We start from the raw sequence: 18,279 nt of genomic DNA on the forward strand, positions 1-18,279 counted from the left end.
CTTAATATACTATCAATTACATAACAACCAGTACATATACGAATTCAATTAATAAAACATAGCAAAACAATTCATCAGTAATTTCAGTAGTAAACATAAGTAAGAACACAACAATCAGTAGTAAAATTGTGTTGGAATCATGCGTCTAATAACCAATTATTAAACGTCACAGTTTTAATATCTTAGAAAGATTAAACTGCATTTGTAAGCGTTTACGTACTTACCTGATTTTTGTTCGTCGATCTACTTCGCAGAAGAGTTCTTGAATGCCAAATGCAATTGTGCATACCCACCGAAAAGACGCGCCGTTGCACGCTTGCACACGATGTCACCGGAACGTACACACGCCGCCACTGGAAATCGTCATATGCCGTCGGAAACTGTTGCACGCCATCACTGGAGCACCACGTGCTGCCACGAACCAATCAGAACACGCTGCAGAATGCACTGTATGCTAAGATCTAATGCAGATCAAGTGAAATCGTGCCAGAAAACGGTGCGGATGCGCAAAATCACACTTTGGTCGTTGCGCTCCGATCTTTTTCTCCGGTGTTACTCTGCCACGCGCAACTCCTCTTCCTCTCTCCCTATTCTTGCTTCGTCGTAGATCGAGAACGATCTGGGCGTGCCATTGCCACTACCATCTTCTTATTTTTCTTCATATTCTTCTTTCCTTCCCTCTCTCTCTCTCTCTCTCTCTCTCTCTCTCTCTTTTTCTATCTTTCTCTCTCTACCCAATTCGTCTCTCTTTCTCTATCACCTCTCTCTTCATCTTATAAGTGGGAACAAGAAGATTCCTCTATGTCTTGTCTCCTCCTTCTCTGGTGAGCTTCAGAGGCATGTACGCCTCCTCTTATTCTCTTTCTTGCAGAGGCATGTTCACCCCTACAACTCCCCCATTTTTTTTTTCATTTCTTGTCATTAAAATGGCATCGTTTTGATGCTCTCAAAACGATGTTGTTTTCACTTCCTTCTCTTTTTCTTTTCTTCATATCAAAACGGTGTTGTTTTTGATATTTTATTTTTAATGGGCTGGGGTGTTACAGGATTATTATGTACTCTTTAAAAATCCATATGTTTGATTTCTAAGTTGTTTAAGAATTTACATATAAATATGATAAATTTAAATTTTGATCCTTTTACTAAAATTAATTGAAAGCTTTAAAATGTTTAATCCTTTAATTCATCTTTGATATGTTGCAATTCACCTTGTGCGAATTTGTTCCTAGTTAATTGTTGCAAGACTTTCGTTAAAAAAAATGAACACAATGGTACATAATATTATTTTCAAATAGTTGAGAATTCTTTGAATTAATTATTTAGAAGATTAAAAATACTAGGAATGTCATATTGAAAATTTATTCTATATATGAGTTTATTATTATAAAATAATAGAGCTTATACAAAATATATCTTATGCATTACATCCAGTACAAAAACATATAACCCCATTACAAGTCTTCGAGAAACATTTTGGAGGGCACAACTTTTGGCAGTCTTTGTTCTTTTTGCAGCGAGAACGTAAAATAGAACCAAGATGACATGTGCATTCATTTTTAACACAAATAGCATTATTCAATAAACATTTAATACTCTTGCAATCTGCGTTAAAAGAGCACGATCCCAAAACTGATACACCTGTATCCAATATTTGATATACATAGAAAGACATTAATATATATTAGAGAGTGTTAAAGTGATCATAATGAGTATAAATTAAGAAAAATAATATAGGAAAGATAGGACTAAGAAATCAGCTAATAAATATGGTATAAGAGATAGAAGGATGATTAACTTGAAAATGATGCATGATTCAATACATATATTTATATATATATATATGTATATAAAAGTTAATGAATTTATGAGTATTTGAAGTAACCATAAAGAGTATAAATAAAAGAGAATGATTTGAGAAAGAGATAAATGAGAAAGGGGCTAAGATAATACAATAAACACAAGGATGAATAACAATGTCAACTTAAGGATGCGACCAGATTTAATTATTATATATATATATTTATATATGTGAACCAATGATATATAAGTATATTAACTAATTATAATGAGTATAAATTAAAAACAATTTAAAAAAAAAGACTAACATGATATAACTGACAGCATGATGAATATCAATATCAACTTAATGCTCATAGCTTTCATTTTGTGTGTTTTTTCTGGACGAATATGTTGGAGAAAAAATAATTAACTTAATATGTTTATATAACCATTATTTATAAATAATAATACAGAAGATATTCAACAAGTATATCAATAGTAAGATATGAGAATCATATCAACACAAATAGATTAAAAATATAAAATCATATCAACATAAATAGATTAAAAATTTAAAAATTTTGAAGAGGATTCTAATAATTTTGTTATATATAGAAAGAAACCACAATATAGTATAACCCATGTGTATCAAGTAAATATATATGTAATCTAAACAGAATAATTTACTCTAAACTCAATTCATTTAAGACCTACAAATGAACAAAACAAACAATGTTTCTTATGATACTTGCTAGTCATCATATATTTACATATATTATGTTATATATTTATTTTGTCTACCGTTTACCTCTAGTAGAATCAATTGGGATTTAGTAAGTAGTAGTTTATCTTATAGTAAATAGTAATAGTTTGAGTTTAGTTATACTAAACTCATGAACTTAACCAATATAAAACTACATGATAATTGAAATTTATTGCAATGGAGATGTCATGCAAGATGACTTATCCTCTAGGTACGTTTCAAAGAGGGTTTTAGGCTTTTAGATGTTTGACCAAAGAGTCAACCTCCAACTTAATTGCTTTGAGTATCTTAAGTTAATTTTTTAATCAAAATATTTGTCATAGTATATGGATTTTATTGATTAAAGCTTACTAAGTCATAACTACATTGTATTTTCTATATATAATAGACTGTGTTAGTGATAGTTAAAAATAAAAAAATACACAAATAAAAGAGCATGCAATAAATAATTGAGTTAAACTAATTGCAAAGTGAAAACGAAAAATGTATGAAAAATGGTAGAATTAGGATTTGGCACTTGGTGATGGCTCGTGCAGCTGCCTCAGGAATTTCTTTGTTCTTCGATCTTTGCCTTAAGGTTGACTCAGCCATGCTTCTAAATCTGTTGCACATTCTTGCAGCTTTATGACCAAGGTCATTAAACCACCATCATGCAGCTTCAACCCTAAAGGTTGTCATGCCATGCGAAGCCAATCATGCTCCTCCTCTTACATTTTGATATTGAAGATTTGGGGTAAGGGGTATGCAAAATCTAGTCCACAAAGGAAAATTAGACTAAATTGATTTCTTTAATCTGGACAAAAAAATTGGATTGGATTGATTCGTTCGATCTCGATTGAAAAATTGGACCGGATTGATTTGTTCGGTCCATAATGGACCCACCCAGACTAGGAATAGTTTGGTCCTTGGTCGCATGACATTGAGAACAAAGCTTTGAATCTATACTAATTTGGTTTTAGTCCGAACTGGTAAATTAACAAATAAAAAAAATCATGTATATATACATAATAATTACATTTTTATTTTCAAAAAACCCTTAAATTAAAAAAACCTAAAAAAATCAACACCTAGTATCCAACAACCTCCCTTTGTTCAGACTTCCTTCATGCTTCCTCTTCTTACGTGCTTCACACACGTAGGGAATTGCAGGTCTACAGCTATGCAGCTAGCCAACAACCTTCCTTCTCCTTCGTGCTTCTTTTTTCATGTGAGGTTATGATTACTGGTGGCTGAATCTATTTACATCAAATCTCATGCCTTGAATTGATATCTCTGATCTCTCTAAGTTAGTTCTTGCGGTTGATTTGTTCATAAGCTATTTTTAATTTATTTTTTGTGTGGATATCTTAAATTTGGTTCGGTGTTTAGGTTAAGCTAAATAAGCAAATGATAAATTTATTGTTACAATATATATATATATATATATTTATGAGGAAATGACAAATAATAAATCAGCAAATGATAAACATGTATATATTTTATGTGGAAGAAGTTTGTTCTTTACTTACTATGATGCCTAAAATGTAGTGTTGGAGGAAGAATAATTTCAAAGAAATTTTATTTGTCAACTAAAATTATGGCCGATACTTAAGGTGTGTTTGGAAGTGGTGGTAGCATTTGTTATGAGTTTAAAAAAAAAAAATACTATTAAAATAGCTTTTGAATAAAAACACTTTTATCCAAAAATTATTAAATATTTAGTAAAAATGTGTGTGAAAAGTATTATTAGCTTATAAAACGAAAATTGAGTACTTAAAAATAGTTATTAATTAATTAATAAAAAAGTAAAAATTAATTAATGTTTTAATTAATAATATTTGAATTATTAATGATATTAATTACTATATGTTCAATGTAATAGTAGGCAGTGGACAATGAACAACAGGAAAGACCCAGAAGTGGACGGAGGCAACCTACAGATGGTCGAGGGGCCAACGAGTGATGACCAGTAGGCGCGAGCGATATGCGATAGGCAATAGGTGATTTTTGGCTAAGGACGAGCGTCGAACACATATTTGTCAAAACATATTTGGCCAATCACTTTAAAGAAAAAAAATGAATCTTTGATAGTCATTAATATTACTTGAGCAACTATTTCCCCCCCATATTTTTATGAACAAAAAACAATCTTTGCATCCTCATGAGAAAACTTCTCTTTAATAAAATATTATAACGTGTATAACCATTAAGTTGAATTCTTACCTATTCTTTAAAAATTCATATGTTTGATTACTAAGTTGTTTAAATATGATAAGTTTAAATTTGAATCCTTTCACAAAAATTAATTGAAAGCTATAAAATATTCAATCCTTTAACTCATCTTTGATACATTGTAATTCACCATGTCCCAACTCGTCCCTAGTTAATTTGGCGGGAGACTTATTAGAAAATGAATACAATAGTACATAACATTATTTTCAAATATTTGAGAATTCTTTAAAGTAATTATTTAAAAATAAAAAATACAAGAGATATTATATTAAAAATTTATTTTATATATGAGTTTATTACTATAAAAATAATAGAGCTTATACAAAATACATCTCAGATATTACATCCAGTACAAAAACATGTACCCCCATTACAAGTCTTTGAGAAGCATTTTGGAGGGCACAACTGTTGGCAGTCTTTGTTATTTTTACAATGAGAAACTAAAATAGAACCAAGAAGACATTTGCATTCATTGCTAACACAAATTGCATTACTAAATGGACATTTAATATTTTTGCAATCAGTATTAGAGGAACACGATTCCAGAACTGATACACCTGCATCCAATATTTAATTATAAATATATTTATAAATATATTTAAGAAATCAACTAACATGATGCAAGAGACAGAAAGATAAAAAATAATATCAAGTTAAGAATGATATAAGATTCAATACATATATATAAGTATATATAAAAGTTAATAGATATATGAGTGTTTTTAAGTAATTATAAAGAGTATAAATAATGAGAAAGGAACTAAGATGGTGTAATAACTAGTACGATGAATAATAATTTTAACTTAAAGATGAAACAAGATACAATTATAACATATATATATTATTTATATATATATATATGTACTAATAATATATGAGTATTTTTAGTGATTATAACGAATATAAATTAAAGACAATATTGAGAAAGAGACTAACATGATGTAATAGATAGAAAGATGAATATCAATGTCAACTTAATGCTTGCAGTCTCCATTTTGTGTTCTTTTCGTTGATGAATTTGTTGGAGAAAATGATTAACTTAATATATATTTTTTGAGAATGTTCATTTAACCATTATTTATAGACAATAATGTAGTAACAAACATATAAGGGATGAAATATTTAATATGGAAGAAAATCAGTGGTAAAATATAAAAATCATATCAACACAAATATATCATAAATTTAAAAATTCTCATTCAAACATTATTTATAAATAAGAATGCAGAAGATATTCAACAATCGTATAAGGGAAGAAATATTTAATACGAAAGAAAATCAATGGTAAAATATAAAAATCATATCAACACAAACAAATCATAATTTTAAGAGAATTCAAATAATTTTGTTATATATAGATATAAATCAAATATAATAGAACTAATTTGTATCAAGTATCCACGTAATTGTTTATGAAGATCTTCTCATTAGCTTATTATGGTGGTCAATACTTTTTATCCTAAAATTATTAATTAATAAAATTAATATTGACAAGCTGAAATTGGTTAATGTTATAATTTCCTCTAAATCCAATCCATTTAATACCTACTAATGGATTTTATTGATTAAAGATTACTAAGTCATAATTACATTGCTTTTTCTATATAATAAATTGTGTAGTGATAGCAAAAAATAAAAGATGAAAAAAGGGAGTAACCTCTTAATTAGAAAAACAAGAAAAATAAAAGGGAGTAACCTCTTAATTACAACCATATAATCTCTAAACGCATTAGAATTAGGGTTTGGTGGTTGTAGTGGGATGAGGAAGACTCACTCTGGACTAAAACACTAGATATGATCAATCCACATAAAATGTATTTCTCGATCTAGGAGATTAAGGACCAAAGAGAGTGGCCTGTTTCCATTTAGTCCAGTTTCATTCCCTCTCTCTCTCTCATTCATTTTTCAAATCGACACCAAGAAACTTTGATTTTAGTTTCGGATTTTTGCGACAACCGTAGTGTTGTGTGTAAGTGTGTGCAGAGCAGGAAGAATAGAGATAGTCACCGTGATCTAATTCCGCCATCCGAGACCAAGAAGGTAAGGGAAATTTAATTTCCTCAACCCAAGAAGATAAGGTAAGAGAAATTTGTAGTCATCACCCTACCGCGCGAACGAGATGTTGGACACTATACTGGAGATTTACTTGGGTAGTAGTATCGTGATGGTAAATGCATTCCACAGAGAAAATTGGTGTTTACGAGGCCAATGTTGGTTGATGTGTAAACCTAGTGTAGGAATGTGTGGCCTAAATTAAGTTAGTTATTGTAGTTGATTTGTTCATAAGCTATTTTTAAGTTATTTTTTGTGAATATTTTAAATTTAATTCGGTGTTTATTTGTAAGACTAAGGTAAAACAACAAATTTTTATGAACTATATGATAAATTTCATTGCGACCATAGAACATTTTTTCGATGAGGAAGGAATTTATTCTTTACTCATTGTGATGCCTAAAAATGTAATATAGGAGGAAGAATACTTTAAAAGAAATTTTTATTTGGCAACTAAAATTATGACTGATACTTTAGGTGTGTTTATGATGTTGTAGCATTTACTATAAGTTTAAAAATATTATTAAAATCATTCGAGTAAAAAAATAGTTTGACCTAAAAGTTATTAGATATTTAGTAAAAATATTTGTAAAAAGTGCTCTCACTTTATAAAATAGAAGGTGATTGCTTAAAATAGCTATTATTATTGAAATTACCGAAAAAAATACAAAAAGTTATGGTAAAATAAATGTAAATATTGAAATAATATAAAATATAATAAAATAGATAAATTTTATTTAAATAATTATTTATGTAGCGCCCGGGAAATTGAAGAAGAAGAGAAAAAAAAAGGGGGGCCACGTCAGCAGACCCAGTCAGCAGTCCCGGCCAACCGGGACCTGCCACGTGGCAAGACCACGTCGATCCGAGACGGGCCACGTTGGCGATCCGCGTATGCGCAATCGGACGACCCAGATCAAACGTGCGATCGGACGGCCCAGATGCAATCGCACGGACGGCCCAAATTCAATCAAAAACAGACGGCCCAGATTAAATCAAAATGGACGGCTGAGATCAAAAGGCAAAAGTATATAAATAAGACCCCCACACCAGACCCCAAACCCTAGCCGCCTGCCTTCGCCGGAGAAGACGAACCAGAAGCCGGCCGCCGCCACCCGCCGCAGCACCGGAGGGATTTCCGACCGCCGATCGAGGTAAATTTCATACTCCCGACTCATTTTTCCACGCTGATTTCCCCTGTGGCCAAATCGGAGCCAAAATCCCGGCCAAACGGCCGAAAAACACGGCCGAAGCCTAGCGGCGCCGCCGCACCCCTCCTCGGTTTTTGCCTCCGATGAGGCCCTTCCCGGCCTCCGTTTAATGCAATTTTTATATCACCGTGATCACCATTTTTTTCTCTACAGGTTGATCAGAGCCGAATCATCAAAACACGAACTTCACCGGAGAGCCGCCGCACCCGAGAGCACCGCCGCCGGTAAGCTTCGGTTTTCCGTAATTTTTTGCCCCCCCGAGGGCCCTAGAGTTGTTTAATCGCAAGGATCGATGCAAGTGTGGCCGAATTCGGCTGGAAACGGCCAAACCGAGGCGAATCGCCGCCGCAAGCGGCGGCGCCGTCGCCGGAGCACGGCGGAGCCGCCGTGCCGGAAATGCGATATTGGCCGAAAGGGGCCCTGGGCCTAATTTGGAATTTTTTGGAACACGTGCAGGTACCAGTAGTGCGTTTCAGTTCCCCAGGAAAAATTTAGGAAAAATTAGGGACAGCCTGTAGGCGCACTGTGAAAGCGTGTTCGGACCCCGAAACGTGTAAGGACCCCTCACCCTGTCTCCTATCACGGTATTAAAGTTTAATAAATGATAAAACAGTATTCCATGAATCAACGAATGTGTGAAATTGCTTAAGGTCGCTAATGGAGCCCGAGTCTAGTGTGTTTGTCGGTTAACTTTTATTTGGCCTGTTTTACAGTTTTAAATGCAGTATGAGGTTTGATGTTTTCATTTTACAGTTTTGTGTGCGTATTTTACTGTTTTACTGATTATGGATTGAATGACTGGGGTATTGATGTTGTATGTTGTCTGTTTGGCATAAATTACCGTTTTGCTTGTTTGTATGTGGATTGATAATGCTGACTGAGGGAAAGGAGAATGAAAGATTATGTAAATGGGTAATTGTATAATGTGGTCAGCCTGACTAGTTATCCTGGGAGATGGTGGACAGACCGAGTCCGTAGGGAACCCTACCGGGATTATGGTCTCCCATACCAGACGGGGTATGGAGATCTTATGTGTTTTGGCGCCCATACCGGATGGGGTATGGGGACGGCCCGTTTCACCCTCATACCGGACGGGGTAATGAGGTTTATAGTTTTGGCGCCTATACCGGACGGGGTATGGGGACGGCCCTGGAATACGATTTTAAGTTTTAAGGGTTAACGGGTAGCGGGACCCCTATGGATCCCCATGGATACTAGTGGGCTGGTAAATGAGGAAAATATGTTGTGTAACGATTGATTTACAAAAGGCTTGATAAGTATTATGTTATACAGTTTATATATGATTTCATGATGATGATGATGTTATTGCTTTCGTATATTGTTTTTATGAATTTCACCGAGGTAAGTGAATGGTAAAAGTTTTATTATTGATAAAAGGATTTGTTGTAAATTATGCTCCATTGGTCTTTTTGTGTTTTCTACCCACCTTTACCTCCGTGACGGTGAGATATCGTGATGTCTTTACTGGGCTAGTGTAGCTCATTCCTTATTTAATCATTTCAGATCAGGAAGACATTGTTCCCGAGCCGGTTCCGCAGGAGGACGACGAAGGGGACGCCTAAAGACTCCATAGTCATATTCGTAGCTTTTACTTTCAAGTTTCTCCTTTAGGTAGTTTGATCTTTTATATTGTGAGCACGTTTTTGGTTTTAGTGTAAGGGATGTTAATCGAAATTTTGACTTCGCTTCCGCATTTAATATTTTTAATATACACTTCATTTTAAATTTCTGGGGCCGTTACAATTTATGAAATATTAATACGCATATAAATAATACTATAGAAGATCATATTATAAAAACACACAAATTTGTATTATATACATACAGATATACATGTAACAACTTCAGAAATTTCGAAGGAAATAAATTATGAATTAAGTGCGGAAGCGGAATAAATAATTAAAGTTACATTCCTTACACAATAACTTAAAGTACCAAATAATATTAGGAGAATTACCATTTTGGAAGAGATACAAAAAAATAAGGAAATAAACAGAAATTAAATAAAACTAGCATTCTACTCGCAACCCTCTTGTGGAATTGGGCTCCGGATCCTAGTCCTCTTGATCTGAAATGGTTAAATAAAGAATGAGCTACACTAACCCAGTAAGAATATCATTCCAACTCACCGACACAGAAATGAAGGTTGGTAGAAAATCAAAACAACTAATGAAGCACTTATTAAATAAAAGCATTTATTAATAATAAAACCATTTATCACCACTTACCGTAACAAAATTTATAAAACAACCTATAGAGATAATGGAGGTTCATAGGAATGTCCCCGCTACACATGAACTCTTTCCTTTAACGTTCTCAATTACGGACTGTCCTCATACCTCGTCCGGTATAAGCACCAAATTATTAAATCTCGATACCCCGTCCGGTATGAGGGTGAAATGGGTTGTCCCCATACCCCTTCTGGTATGAGCGCCGAATTAGCAAGTCTCGATATCCCGTTCGGTATGAGACAACATTCACGGTAGAGTTACCCATTGTACTCAATCCGTCCACCATCTCCCAAGATATCCATTAAGGTTGCCGTTTCATCTATTTATTTAATCACATTTTATTTTTCTCTAGTTTCCATTTTCCAATTTAATCGTAATCATATAAATCAAACAATGCATGCATTCAAAACAATAAAATTGATCAATAAGTTACTATCATGCAATTAACTGTAAAATAATTCAACAGAATCAACAATAAATAATTTTCGGTTCTGACTCAATTAGTAATCTGTAATTAATTATGAATATTTTTTAAATTACACAAAATACTATATTATTATTTATTTAAACTTCAATTCCATGTTAGAGAATAGGGTGAGAGATTCTTACTCAATTTGGTACCCGAAAGGCTAAACTGTTGACTCCTACTGGCGGTCCCTGGATTTCCTGAATTTTTTTTTTTGAGATTAAAACGCACTACAAATACCTACAAATATCGTAAAAAAACCCAAAAATAGTGTTAGGGCCGACTTTGGCCAGTTCCAGAATTCAAGCACGGTGGCTTTACCGTGCTCTGGCGATGGTGGTACACCTCAGATCGGCTCTTTTTGATCGATTTTACATCAATCTCTACGAGAAATAAGTTAAGGAGACTCGGTTGGCCGAAAAAATATAAAAAATTTAAACTCACTAACGGCGAGGCTCTCCGGTGCGACGGCTCCTCTGGCTCATGTTGTGGTTGGGTGTTTTGCTCTGGTAAACCTGTAGAGAAGGAAATATTGATCACAACGGTGAAAAAATTACATAGAACAGGAATCGGGAAGGACCTCATTGGAGCCGTTTTGTGAAATTCCTAGTGGCAGCGCGATCAGGCTTTGCCAGTAATTTTCAGCCAATCGTCCAATTTTGTTTACTCCGACTTGGCCATTAAGGTGTTTAAATTTGAAATCTGAACAAAGGGAGAAATTTTTACCTCTTTTGGCAGTTGGAAAGGGCTCTGGTGCGGCGGCGGCTCTCCTTCCCGGCGACTGGTTCTTTTTCTTCGGCGAGGGTGTCTGCCGGCTAGTGTTAGGGTTTGGTGTGAACATGGTTATTTATATCTATCCTTATTTAATCTAGGCCGTCCATCGCATTTGATCTTGACCGTCCGATCGCGATTAAATAGGAAGTGAATATGGATCGTTTATCGCGATATAATCTGAACCGTTCATCACGATCTAATCTAAACTATTCGATCGCATTTAAATCTGGTCGTCCGATCATGTTTGGGGAGGGAACGCATCTAGTTCATCCGTGTGCACGGGAATAGATCTAGGCCATTTGATCGCGGGCACGCAGATCGCCCGCGTGGCATCGCGTCAGCATCTGTTGCCACGTGGCGCGTTCTGGTTCGTTGGAGCTACTGACTGGGCATCCTACATGGCACAAGTTTTCTAAATTGTATTTTGACCTCTGATTTCTGATTTTTCTTTTAAAAATACAATTAGAATCCAAATTTTCACCCATTTTTTCCAAAATCGTTTACAATTTCATCATCCATCAAATTTCTTCCATTTTTACACTAATTAAAATAAAAAATAAAAAATTACATTTATAAATTAATTTTAAATTACATTAAAATTAAATTTGGGTGTTACATACATATATATAATATACAGTTAAAAAAGTTAATTAAAAATTAACTATTATTATTATTATCATTTGTATAATAATGTTGAAAAATAAAAATTAATGAATTTTTTAATTTTAATAATATTTGAATTGTTAATGATAGTGATAACTATCTGTTCAGGGTAATGATAGATAATAAATAACGAATGATAGAGAAAACTCTTAAAAGTGGGCGAAGGTAATCTACAGGTGACGGCTACCAAATTGCAGATAATGATGTGCAATGAACAACATATGGTAGATGAAGGCGACAGACTTGCTAAGGCAACTTATGAGAAAACTTTCTCTAATAAAAATATTATGATATGTATAACCATGAAGTTGGATTATACGTACTCTTTAAAAATCTATATGTTTAATTACTAAGTTGTTTAACAATTTACATGTAAATATGATAAATTTAAATTTGAATCATTTTACTAAAATTAATTAAAAGCTTTAGAATGTTTATCCTCTAACTCATCTTTGATATTTGTAATTCAACCTTGTTCCAACTTCTTCCTAGTTAATTTGGCACGAGACTTGTTAGAAAATAAACACAATCATACATAATATTATGTTCAAATACTTGAGAATTTTCTGAAACAATTATTTAGAAGATAAAATTATTTAGAAGATAAAAAACACTAGAAATATCATATTGAAAATTTATTGCATATAGTGAGTTTACTGTAATAAAAATGATAGAGCTTATACAAAATACATCTCAAGCATCACATCCCCTACAATAACATGTACCCTTTTGACAAGTCTTCGAGAGGCACTTTGGAGGGCATAAAGAGCCTTGGCAGTCTTTGTCATTTTGGCAAGGAGAACGGTAAAGGGAACTAAGAGGACATTTGCATTCATTATTAACACAAATTGCATTACTAATTGGACATTTAATACTCTTACAATCAGTATTAGAGGAACACGATTCCAAAATTGATACACCTGCATCCAATATTTAATTATACAAATAAAAATATTAATGAATATTATAGTGCTAACATGATACAAGAGATAGAAAGATGAATAACAGTGTTAACTTAAGAATGATGCAAGATTCAATATTTATGTGTGTGTGTATGTATATAAAAGTTAATAGATATATAAGTGTTTTAAGTAATCATAAAGAGTATAAATGAAAAACAATAATTTGGGAGACAGACAACTGAGAAAGGGGCTAAGATGATGCAATAAAGAGTATGATGAATGACGATACTAACTTAAGGATGAAACAAGATTCAACTATATATAAATTAATAATATACGGACGTTTTGAGTAATTATAACGAGTATAAATTAAAGACAATATTGAGAAAGAGACTAACATGATGTAACAGACAGAAGGATAAATATCAATGTCAACTTAATGTTTACTGCCTCCATTTTGTGTTCTTTTCCTTTATGAATTTGTTGGAGAAAATAATTGACTTAATATCTATATTTTGAGGATATCCATTTAACCATTATTTATAGATAATAATACAGAAGATATTCAACAACCATATGAGGGATGAAATATTTAATATGGAAGAAAATCAATGGTAAAAAATATAATTTGAAAATTTTCATTCAACCATTATTTATGGGTAATAATGCAAAAGATATTCAACAACCATATAAAAGATAAAATATTTAATATGGAAGAAAATCAATGGTAAAAAATATAATTTGAAAATTTTCATTCAACCATTATTTATGGGTAATCATGCAAAAGATATTCAACAACCATATAAAAGAAAAAATATTTAATATGGAAGAAAATTAGTGGTAAAATATAAAAATCATATCAGTACAAACATATAATAAATTTAAAAATTTTCATTCAACCATTATTTATAAATAAGAATGCAGAAGATATTCAACAATCATATAAGGAATGAAATATTTAATATGAAAGAAAATCAATGGTAAAATATAAAAATCAAATTAACACAAATAAGTCATAATTTTAAAAATTTTCATTCAACCATTATCTATAGATAATAATGCAGAAGATATTCAATAACTATATGAGGTATTAAATATTTAATATAAAAGAAAATCAGTGGCAAAATACGAAATCATATTAACACAAATAGAATTATTAATTAATAAAATTAATATTGAGAAGCTGAAATTGGTTGATGTTATAATTTCCTCTAAACCCAATCCATTTAATACCTACTAATGGATTTTATTGATTAAAGATTACTAAGTCATAATTACATTGCTTTTTCTGTATAATAAATTGTTTAGTGATAGCAAAAAATAAAGGGAGTAACCTCTTAATTACAACCATATAATCTCTACATGCATTAGAATTAGGTCTAGGAGACTCACTCTCGACTAAAAAACCAGATATAATCAATCCACATACAATCTATTTCTCGATATAGGAGATTAAGGACCAAGGAGAGTGGCCTGTTCCCATTTGGTTCAATCTCATTCCCTATCTCTCTCTCTCTCTCATTCATTTTTCAAATCGACACTGAGAAACTTTGATTTTAGTTTTGAATTTTTGCGACAACCTTAGTGTTGTGTGTAAGTGTGTGCAACGTAGGAAGAATGAAGATAGTCACCATGATCTAATTCCGCCATCCGAGATGTAATGCCCAAATTTTAATTTAATGTAAATTAAATTAATTTATGCAATTTTTTAAATTTTTTTAATTTTAATTTAGTGTAAAAATAAAGAAAATTTGATGATTGATGAAATTAAAAACGATTTTGGGGAAAATGGATGAAAATATTTGGGTTCGGGGGATATTTTTGAAAGAAAAATAAGAAAACGAGAGTCAAAATATAAATTATAAAATTTATGCCACATAGGATGCCCAGTCAGTAGCCCGCGTGGCAACAGATGCTGACGTGGTGCCACACGAGAGGCCACGCGGGCGATTCGTGTGCTTGCGAGAGAATGGCCTAGATCTGTTCTTGCGTGCATGGATGACCTGGATGCGTTCTCTCCCCAAACGCGATTGGACGATCAGATTTAAACGCGATCGAACTGTTCAGATTAGATCGCGATGAACAGTCCAGATTCACTCCCTATTTAATTACGATCGGATGATCTAGATCAAACGTGATGGACGGTCCAGATTAAATAGAGACAGATATAAATAACCTCTTCACACCAAACTCTAACCCTAGCCACCAGACACCCTTACTGGAGAAGAAGACCCAGTCGCTGGGAAAGAGAGCCACGACCACTCGCCACAGCACCAGAGCTACTTCCGACCGCCAAAAAAGGTAAAAAAAATTTATTTGCTCAGAATTAAATTTTAAACACTCCCATGGTCAAATTGGAGAAAAAGGATTGGCCGATTAGCCGAAAACCATGGGCAATGCCCGACGCCGCCGCCGCAAGAAATTTCACAAAATGCCTCTGATGAGGCCCATCCTGATTCCCATTCGGTATAATTTTTCCACCATTATGATCACCTATTCCTTCTCTATAGGTTGATCAAAGCAAAAAACCCAACCATAACATGAGCCGGAGGAGCCGCTGCACCGAAGAGTTCTGCCACCGGTGAGTTTTAGTTTTTTATTTTTTTTCGGCCAACCGAGATCCTTTAACGTATTTTCTTGCAGGGATTGAAGCACAATCGACCGAATTTGGCTGAAAACGACCGAAAACAACTGACCCGAGGCGGACCGTCGCCTCACTAGAGCACGACAGAGACACCATGCTGGAATTTCAGAATTGGCCAAAATTGGGTCCTGAGACTGATTTTGAGTTTTTTGGGACATTTGTAAGTACTTATAGCGAGTTTTAATTTCCGAAGAAAAATTTAGGGAACCTAGAGACCGTCGGTAGGCGCAGTCAACAGTTAGCTTTTCGGATATCAAATTGAGTAAGAATCCCTCACCTTATTCTCTGTTATGGAATTGAAGTCAAATTAACAATAATACGATGTTTTGTACCCTTTAGAAAATATCTATAATTAATTACGGCTTACTAATGGAGTTATAATCGAAAATTATTCTTTGTTAATTTCTGTCAATTTATTTTACAGTTTGAATGCATAATAATATCTGATTTATCAATTTTATAGCTTTGAATGCATGTATTGTTGCATTATGTGACTATTGTTAAATTAGAAAATCGAGATATGATTGCATTCCCTTATGCATGTTTATTTGTTTGTTTATGTGATTACGGTTGAATTGGAAAATGGAGACTAAAGAAAACTGAAAAATTGTGTGATTAAGTGAATGGATGAAACGACAACCTTACTGAATATCCTGGGAGATGGTAGATGGACCAAGTACAATAGGAAACTTTACCGTGAACGTTGCCTCATACCGGATGAGGTATCGAGATTTGGTAATTTGGTGCTCATACTGGATGAGGTATGCAAACAGCTAGCTTCACCCTTATATCAGACGGGGTATTGAGGTTTAGTGGTTTGGCGCTCATACCGAACGGAGTATGGGAACGACTTTTAATTGAGAATGTTGAAGAAAAGGGTTCACGTGTAGCGGAGACATCCCTATGAACCCCCATGGATACCGGTAGGTCGATAAAAGAAAAGGTTGTTGTTTGATTTAATGAATATGGATTTATAATGTGTACCTGTTACCAATTGCATATGGAATCATAATAAGTGTTATATTATTATTTCTATAGGTTCCTTTTATAAATCTCGCTACGGTAAGTGGATGGTAAATAATTTTATTATTAATAAATGTATTTGTTTAATGAAGTACTCAATTAGTTGTTTTGATTTTTTACCAATCTTTATTTTTGTGTTGGTGAGTAGCGCGATATTCTTACTGGGCTAGTGTAACTCATTTCTTATTTAATAATTTCAGATCAAGAGGACCAGGATCTAGAGCCCGATCCACAAGAGGGTTGTGAGTAGGATACCAGTTGTATTTATTTTTCGTTTATATCCTTCAAAATATTAATTCCCGTAATACTATTTGGGACTTTAAGTTTATGTGTAAAGAATGTAAACCTTAGCTATTTATTTCGCTTTCACACTAAATTCATAATTTATTTTCTTTAGAATTTTCGGGATCGTTATAGTTGGTATCAGAACCACATTTCTCGGACCCATTCCTTACACAAAATCCTTAGGAAACACCAAAAGTAATGAATTATCACTCAATCATTTCTTATGAAATGCAGGTACAGATATATGAGGAGAGGAAGACTCCTATTAAACCGAGTAGCCCATGAGGGTTCACTTAGAGAGGATGTTGATCGGTTATTTGAGATGGTGAAGAGACTCATTGCTGCCTAGCAGGCCCGGGAGGAAAGGAGGGAGCTACCTGACCCTCCCCCGCTGTCACAGGTTGAGCCACTCCTGCAGCGGGAGGATCCCGAGCCACCCCGATATGACCCTACTCCTCCACAGTACCACTCGGCACCACCATAGTATGATCCGGTACCCCAGCCACCGCATCACCCGGCACCACCACAGTACAATTCAGTGCCTCTACCGTATCATCAAATACCACTATAAGGCCATCATGTCTATCCTCAGCCCAGTCTAGTCCCTCATCTATGGGACCTAGCTCTTCTCATTATGGACCCAGGCTACATAGAAAGGTATAAAAGACTAAATCCTTCTATTTTTGTAGAGGGGTCCTCATTTGAAGAGGTCGAGTTCTGGTTAGCTGAGATAGAGAAGACCTTCAAGACCTTTGGGGTGATCCCCGAACATAACACGCATACTGTAACCATTTTTCACCCTAGACTCTTTTACATATCCTTAATATACTATCAATTACATAACAACCAGTACATATACGAATTCAGTTAATAAAATATAGCAAAATAATTCATCAGTAATTTCAGTAGTAAACATAAGTAAGAACACAACAATCAATAGTAAAATTATGTTGGAATCATGCGTCTAATAACCAATTATTAAACGTCACAGTTTTAATATTTTAGAAAAATTAAACTGCATTTGTAAGCGTTTATGTACTTACCTGATTTTTTTTCGCCGATCTACTTCGCATAAGAGTTCCTGAATGCCAAATGCAATTGTGCATAACCACTGAAAAGACGTGCCGTTGCACGCTTGCACACGATGTCACCAGAACGTACACGCGCCACCACTGGAAACCGTCATACGCCGTTGGAAACTGTTGCACGCCATCACTGGACTGCCACGTGCTGCCACAAACCAATCAGAACACG

The sequence above is a fragment of the Carica papaya genome, chromosome 7, assembly GCF_054855325.1.
Source record: "Carica papaya isolate Zhongbai chromosome 7, ASM5485532v1, whole genome shotgun sequence".
Lineage (NCBI taxonomy): Eukaryota > Viridiplantae > Streptophyta > Magnoliopsida > Brassicales > Caricaceae > Carica > Carica papaya.